At 43.1% G+C, this 8,017-nt stretch overlaps 1 non-coding gene across 1 annotated transcript; it reads left to right on the top strand.

Annotated features, from left to right (window-relative positions):
• Positions 1–1,021: 1,021 nt before the first annotated feature.
• LOC119924419 lies at positions 1,022–1,159 on the top strand. Its single transcript, XR_005449136.1, has one exon. It is a non-coding gene; the product is annotated as a small nucleolar RNA SNORA7 (small nucleolar RNA).
• Positions 1,160–8,017: the final 6,858 nt, after the last annotated feature.

An 8,017-nucleotide genomic window follows, 5' to 3' on the forward strand; every position in this document is an offset into this window, starting at 1 on the left:
AATGAATGAATAAAGTGACTTGTCAAAGGTCATACAGCAGACAAGTGGTGGAACTGGGATTAGAACCCATGACTTTCTGTCTCCCAGGCCCAAGTCCTATCCACTATACCACGCTACTTCTTCTCTACACCTTGGTGTTTCTTCTGTGCAGAACACTGTACTAAGCTCTTTGGTAAGTACAGTACAATAGAGTTGTTATTTATGATCCCTACCCACAAGAAGCTAATTGTCTACAGGGGGAGGCAGACAGTCAGTCATTCAGTCGTATTTATTGAGCGCTTACTGAGTTTAGAGCAGTATACTAAGGGCTTGGAAGAGTACAACAGAACCATATAATGGACACATTCTCTGCCCACAAGGAGCTTGCAGTCTATAGCAGGAGACAGACATTAATATAAATACATGAATTACAGATGTGAATGCTGCAGGGCTTGGGGGCAGGGAGGCAGTGAATAAAGGGAGCTAGTCACGGAAAAGCAGAAGGGAATGGGAGAAGAGAAAAGGATGGATTGGGGAAATAATTGAGTATTATGAGATAGAGGAAATCGAGGCACAGTGAGTAGATTGGCATTAGAGGAGCAAAGTACGAGGGCTGGGTTGTTGTAGGAGAGTAGCGAGGTGAGATAAAAGTGGGGAAGGTGATTGACTGCTTTAAAGTCGATGGTAAGGAGTTTCTTTTTGATGCAGAGGTGGATGGGCAACCACTGGAGTTTCTTGAAGAGGAAGGAAACGTGGATGGAACATTTTTGTAGAAAAATCATCCAGGCAGCAGAGTGAAGTCTGGACTGGAGTGGGGAGAGACAGGAGGCAAGGAGGTCAGCAAGGAGGCTGCTGCAGTAATCAAGGTGGGGTAGAATAAGTGCTTGGATTAACATGGTAGCAGTTTGGTTGGAGGGTGGAATTTAGCAATGTTGTGAAGGTTGAACTGACAGGACTTTTTGTTGGTTTGGATGTGTGGATTGAAGGAGAGAGAGGAGTCAAAGATAAGGAAGTTTTCGAAAATGAGGAAAGTGGACTGTTCCCCCACTCAAGGTCGCACCTGGAGAGTTTCCAGTCCTCTACCAGTCTCGGCTATGGGAGGGAGAGTCAAGCAGAGACCTACCTATTCTATTCCTAGCTTGGGCAGTGGCTAGCGAGTGGAAGGCAACCTGCTACAAGTCAAAACTCACCCGTGCTGGGCAGCAGTGCCATGGGAGAGAGTCGAGGGTGGAGACTCAGTGTTACTGTGCAGAAGGAGGCAGTGGTAAACCACTTCCGTATTTTTACCAAGAAAACTCTTTGGATACACTGCCAGGATAAATAATAATAAAAATAATGATGGCATTTATTAAGCACTTACTATGTGCCAAGCACTGTTCTAAGCGCTGAGGAGGTTACAAGGTGATCAGGTTATCCCACGTGGGACTCACAGTCTTAATCCCCATTTTACAGATGAGGGAACTGAGGCACTGAGAAGTTAAGTGACTTGCCCAAAGTCACACAGCTGACAAGTGGCAGAGATGGGATTTGAATAATAATAATAATAATGACATTTATTATGTGCAAAGCACTGTTTTAAGCACTGGAGAGGTTATAAGGTGATCAGGTTGTCCCACGGTGGGCTCACAGTCAATCCCCATTTTACATATGAGGTAACTGAGGCACAGAGAAGTTGTGACTTGCCCAAAGTCACACAGATGACAATTGGTGGAGCCGGGGTTTGAACTCATGACCACTGACTCAAAAGCCCATGCTCTTTCCAATAAGCAAATTGCAGATGGAGGTGGGGCGTTCTGGGAGAGAGGTGTCCACTGAGTCGCTGTGGGTCAGAGATGATTCCACAGCATAAGACAAGATAAGACAAGATGGACTGTTGGATATAAAGGGGAAGGGAGTTCCAGGGTAGAGGGAGGATAGGGGTAAGGGGTTGGCGGAGGGATAATATCTGAAATTTAAACCCCCCTAAGCCAAAAGAGATGTATAAGTAGGAGGGAAAACAAGTATTGAGTCCCCATTTTACAAATGAGGAAACTAGTAAGTGAAATGACTTGCCCAACGTCACCCAGCAGAGGAATAGTGGAGTTGGGATTTGAACACAAGTCCTTTGCTTCTCAGGCCCGTGCTATTTTTGCTCCTCCAAGATGTTAGGCCCAAAATGGAACTAATCTGGCTGCTGCATATGGCATACATCTCACTGTGCGAAGCACATATCATCCCACCGTTTGGAGTTAGAAGACCCAGATTTTAAATGAATCCAATTTGATTTGGGCCTGTGAGCCCTGAGACTACATGTTCCCTGCTACATTAAAGATTTTTGCAGTTCTCCTCCAAGAGGGTGACTCAAATCCAATTTAAAGGATGAAAGTTAAAATATTCCTAAACACAGATCGGCGACAAAGTCTCTCTGCCTGTCCCATCACCTCACAGGTTTTATTCCACTGATTTCAGCTGGGAGATATTTGTAATCGGCGTACTGGCTTTCCCAGCCATCTCATATTTCTGCCTGACTTTGCGCATGGCTCCTTATTAAGACTATGATAAGACAACCCAGCAGAATTGCACCAACCCCCGAGGTAGAGATAAACAATCAGATAGCATCTATGAGACAAAAATGTTATCAAAGACATTTTGATTCCTTGAGTTGGTCTTGCAGCTTCTCAATATGGCATATGGAGGTCCATTGAAATGGAAATTGCTCTCTGAGAGAACCTCAAACTAAGTAAAAAAAAAATGGGATTAAATGGGAAGGACATTAGCCAACATTAAGACTAGTCAGACAGAAGGAATGACAGTAAGGCTGACATGCTACTCTGTTGGCTCAGGACTTATGTTTAATCCCTGATCAGGATATGGCCAGAGGAAATTAGGAGCGCGATTCTAATGAGGGAACTACTAATTAAAATTATAGAGCACTGGTCTTATTTTAGCTGCAACCAAAGCATTCTTGTGCATGAGGATCAGATGAACCCTTTGAGTTGACATTTCAATGAAGAGCTAAACGCTGCATTTCTTATTGCCTCAATAACGATTTCTTGTCCCTGATTCTCATTAGCAATGCTGAATTGATCTAGAAACTGCTACTCCCTAGTAGAGACAGTGGAAAATCATCGGATTCAGAAGAAGAAAGTAGAGGAAACTCCTCTGAAGCTCTTGCTTACTCTCCCCCACCCCCCAAATACCCCCAATTCTTAGCCTACCACCACCATCATCATCAATGGTATTTATTGAGCCCTCACTATGTGCAGAGCACTGTACTAAGCACTTGAGAGAGTACAACACAACAGAGTTGGCAGACATGTTCCCTGCCCATCACAAGCTTACGGTCTAAAGGGAGAAGCAGACATGAGTAGAAATAAATAATTTATAATATATAATTTAAAGATATGTACATAAGTGCTTTGGGGTTGAGGGTGGGGTGAAAATCAAATGCCCAAAGGCCACAGATCCAAGTGCATAGAGAATGCAGAAGGGAGAGGGAACAGGGGAAAAAGGAGGGCTTAATAGGGGAAGGCCTCATGGAGGAGGTGTGACCCTAATTAGCCCACTGGAGATTTTTTTATGGTATTTATTAAGGGTTTACTAAATGCCAGACAGGGTACTAAGTGCTGGATAGATACTAGGTTATCAGTTTAGATGTAGTCCCCGACCTACACGGGGCTCGCAATCTTAATCCCCATTTTACAGATGGGTAACTGAGGCACAAAGAAGTGAAGTGACTTGCCCAAAGGTCACACAGCATTTGAGTGGCGGAGCTGGGATTAGAACCCAGGTCCTTCTGACTCCCATTCCATGCTCTATCCACTAGGCCAGGCTGCTTCACTGTTCCAGCCAAAAAAATGTTCTCACGTTCCCTCATGCTCAACTTTCTGGGAGACGATGTGGGGCATTCTGGGAGAGGTGTATCCACTGTGTCGCTATGGTTCGGAGATGATTTGACAGCGTAAGACAAGATGCAGGATAATCAAGTTAAACATAGTCCCTGTCCCACGTAGAAATCCTAGTCTTAATCCTCATTTTATAGCTGAGGTAACTGAGGCACAGAGAATTAACGTGACTTGCCCAAGGTCACACAGCAGACAGGTGGCAGAGCTGGGATTAGAGCCCTGGTCCTCTGACTCCCAAGCTCAAACTCTTTCCACTAGGCCATGCTACTTTTGATTGAACTCAACAAGATGCTCTCCTTTTCTTCTGGATAGAATTCCAAAAAAAAACCACAATAGGAAAATTCCCCTATTGTTCGCTCGATAATTTGGTTTTTATTTTCTGTGAGGCGGTTTATCAATTCTTGGCACCACCGTAAACTTCTTTTTCCAATTGACATTGGGCTTGTCACACACCTGCTCAGCCTAAAAATGTCCAACTTGCCGTTTCAATGAACACCAACGATCAGCCTTTTGAGAGAGTTCGAAGGGTTGAAGAGGGAGCCGGCACACACAGCAAGTTTCAGAGCAAAGGATTTAATCATCTTGTCCATCAAGAAATAGCCATCTCAGAATCTCCAGTGCAGAGATCCTATTCCCTACCCACCCAGATTAAAAATTCAGAGAAAACCAGGAACCATCTTCCAATAGAAAAATAAAAAATAAAACACTTATAGAAAAATGACCATATCTTTTCAGCAGAGAGGATAGCTTCCCACACAACTCAGTGCCATCAGCAACCAATGAGCGGATCCTGAGATGGATGAGGAGATCTAATTTGGCCCAATATTGACTTTCCTCTTGACAGTGGATGAATTGAAATAACAAGCAGAATGGAAGGCCGCCAACAGGCCTGATGCTTTAGGTAGAGAATGGGAACTTAATCAGCTGCCTCTCCTTATGAGAGAGTGAGAAAGAGATGCATAGGGAGGGAGAGAGAATATTTAGATATCGTCACTGTTTCAGGAAACAAGCTTCCACTTCCTGGTTTCCATCTCTCTTCAATCAGGACTGTTACATCCTGCAACCTCTAAGAAATACTCAGATATCTTTTGTCCTCATATGTGTTCCCTCATCTGTAAAATAGGAATAACGCTGCAAGCCCTATGTGGGACAGGGAAAGACAGACAGACATTTAAATAAATTACGGATAAGAGGAGGTGCTAGAGTAGATAAATTAGGTGTGCAAGTGCTACACTGATTGTGAGAGGTTAAATAGGGTGGAAGGGCTGAAGTGACATTTGGGACACAAGGTGAGATAAATTAATCTGGGAGGGTTACCTGGAGGTGATATGCTTTTAGATTTGAAGATGAGGAGAGCTGTGGACATGAAGAAAGAGGGAATAGGGTAAGAAGGGAAAATTCAAATAAAAGCATTCACCACCTCCAAGAGTCTGGTCCACTCTCAACCAGGATTTGTGATCATTTGCATTTTGAATTCTGGCCAAATCTGCAAGGGAAAAACTCTTACATCCACCAGTTTCCTAACTGTGCTAAAAGTTTGTTGCCTGATTTTCAAAAAAATGAAGGGGGAATTTTCGTGTCGTTGTTTTTTGTCTCAATTGGTGTGAATCAGCTATGAGGTCTTGATTTAGAGTCATCCAGGTAGAGGCTTTTCCTTTTGGGTTTTCTGTCAGAAACCGTGATCTGGTGGACTCCTGATAGGTAACCGTCTGAAAGCAATCCCCCTTCCCCACTTCAGAAATAGTAATATTGCGATCCATCAGTGGTATTTATTGAGCATCCCCTTCTAGACTGTGAGCCCATTGTTGGGTAGGGACCGTCTCTATATGTTGCCGATTTGTACTTTCTAAGCGCTTAGTACAGCGCTCTGCACACAGTAATAGCTCAATAAATATGATTGAATGAATGAATGAGTTCAGCATTCAGCATTGTGTTTAGAGCTCTGTACTAAGAGCTAGGGAAAGTACGACATGAGAGAGTTGGTAGACAACAAACAGTGGCATTTATTGGGAGCTTATTGTGTGCAGGATACTGTATTAAGTGTGCAAGGGAGTTCACTACAAGAGAGTTAGCAGGCACTAGACAAGATTCCTGCCCTCAAGGAGCTTATACAAAATGACCTTTTTCTGAGCTCTCTTTTCAGAGTGTATTGTTCAGAACATGATTATTACAAATAATAATAATAATGGTATTTGTTAAGCACTTGCTATGTGCCAAGCACTGTACTAAGTGCTGAGGTGGATAAAAGCAAAAATTAGGGAATAAAGGTTCAAGTTAAGCACTGCAGAGAGACCTCGTTTTTTTTCTAACCTGGAAACTCTCCAATTGACCCTTCATTTCACTTTTGATGTTGCTGAATTTATCTTTTCTCCTGGGAACAATTTCTCTTCCTTGTATTGAGGGGACCTTTTTCTCCTGAAAATTTTGGGAAGAGACAGAAGTATTGAAGCTGGGAGAAACTGTCACTTCTCTTCATTTGATTTCAACAATTAAACATTCATCCTTAATGAAAAAAGCATCCAAAACCATAACCCTGGTAGTCATGCAAATAAGAATCTCGCGATTCACAGCTTGAGGATTTCAATTGCCGGCAAACTGTCGATGGCACAATGAAATGATCAGAAATTCAATAGCTTCTAATAATGGAACTTTATCATTTTTTCCCTGGAAGTGTGAGTGTGTTTTCATTTCATGTGCTAAAGTGGCTCTACCAACACGAGCTAAATTGCCTCTATTATTAAAGCCCTTCAAAGGAGGTGTTTTTAAGCATTGGCTGCTATTTGGTTCAAGTGAAATTATACGTAAGTGGGTAATCAATAACAAATCCCGTGCATTCTCTCATTTAACTCTCATTATTCTTCTTTCCCCTCCTTATATTTATGAACATTTGCCCCTCTCCTGTTGTTTTTCAGTGGTCGTTCACCTCTTCTGTTATGTGGCCCGCACCACAAAGGAAGTAGAAAGCCCCAGTTCAGTGCCCAAGCATGAGTTGCCACTCCTGATTTCTACCAAGTTCACTAAAGCGGTACCTCAGGGGAGAGAAATGGTTAACATTCCTTCCAAAGAGGCTCGATTCAACTGCTAGGGATTTGTTTATGCCCTGACTCAGTCAATAATCAATGAGATTTATTGGACACTTACTGAGTGCAGAGCACTGTACTAAGCTCCTGGGAGAGTTCAATATTACAGAGTTGGTTGAAAGGTTCCCTGCCCACGGGGAATGTGATTCATCCCCCATATTCATTCAACAGATAGTATTTACTAGGTGCTGATTTTGTTCTTAGCACCTGGGAAAGTACAAGGTGGTTGGAAGATCCCTGCTCTCAAGGAATTTATAGGATAATGGGAGAGATCAATGGAATTTTATTTGAGGTCCCCCATGACTCTTTCCAGGGGTGAAACTATCTTTGGGACAAAAACACACAGGCCCGGGAGTCAAAAGGACCTGGATTCTAATTCCAGCTCTGTAGCTCATCTGCTGTGTGACCTTGGGTGAGTCACTTCGCTTCTCTGTGCCTCAGCTACTTCATCCGTAAAATGGGATTTAAACTGTGAACCCCATGTGGGACCTGGCCTATGTCCAGTCTAATTAGCTTGACTGTACCCCAGCACTTAGAACAGTGTCTGGCACATAGTAAGCACTTAACAAATGCCTTTAAAAATGCACTTGGCTAATATTCTTCTTCCCTCTTCACGTCCACCAGACCACCCCTCTTCCCAGTTCCAAACACTACTGGACTCTTCCAGGAGGCTTTTGGAGTTAATTTTTAATGATAATAATAATAATAATAATAATAATAATAATGGCATTTATTAAGCACTTACTATAATAATAATAATGGTGGTATTCGTTAAGTGCTTACTTTGTGCGAAGCACTGTTCTAAGAGCTGGGGGGATACAAGGTGATCAGGTTGTCCCATGTGGGGCTCACAGTCTTAATCCCCATTTTACAGATGAGGTAACTGAGGCACAGAGAACTGAGGTGACTTGCCCAGGGTCACACAGCTATGTGTAAAGCACTGTTCTAAGCACTGGAGAGGTTACAAGGTGATCAAGTTGTCCCACGGGGGGCTCACAGTCTTAATTCCCATTTTACAGATGAGGGAACTGAGGCACAGAGAAGTTAAGTGACTTGCCCAAAGTCACACAGCTG

This window comes from Tachyglossus aculeatus, chromosome 2 (assembly GCF_015852505.1).
Source record: "Tachyglossus aculeatus isolate mTacAcu1 chromosome 2, mTacAcu1.pri, whole genome shotgun sequence".
Lineage (NCBI taxonomy): Eukaryota > Metazoa > Chordata > Mammalia > Monotremata > Tachyglossidae > Tachyglossus > Tachyglossus aculeatus.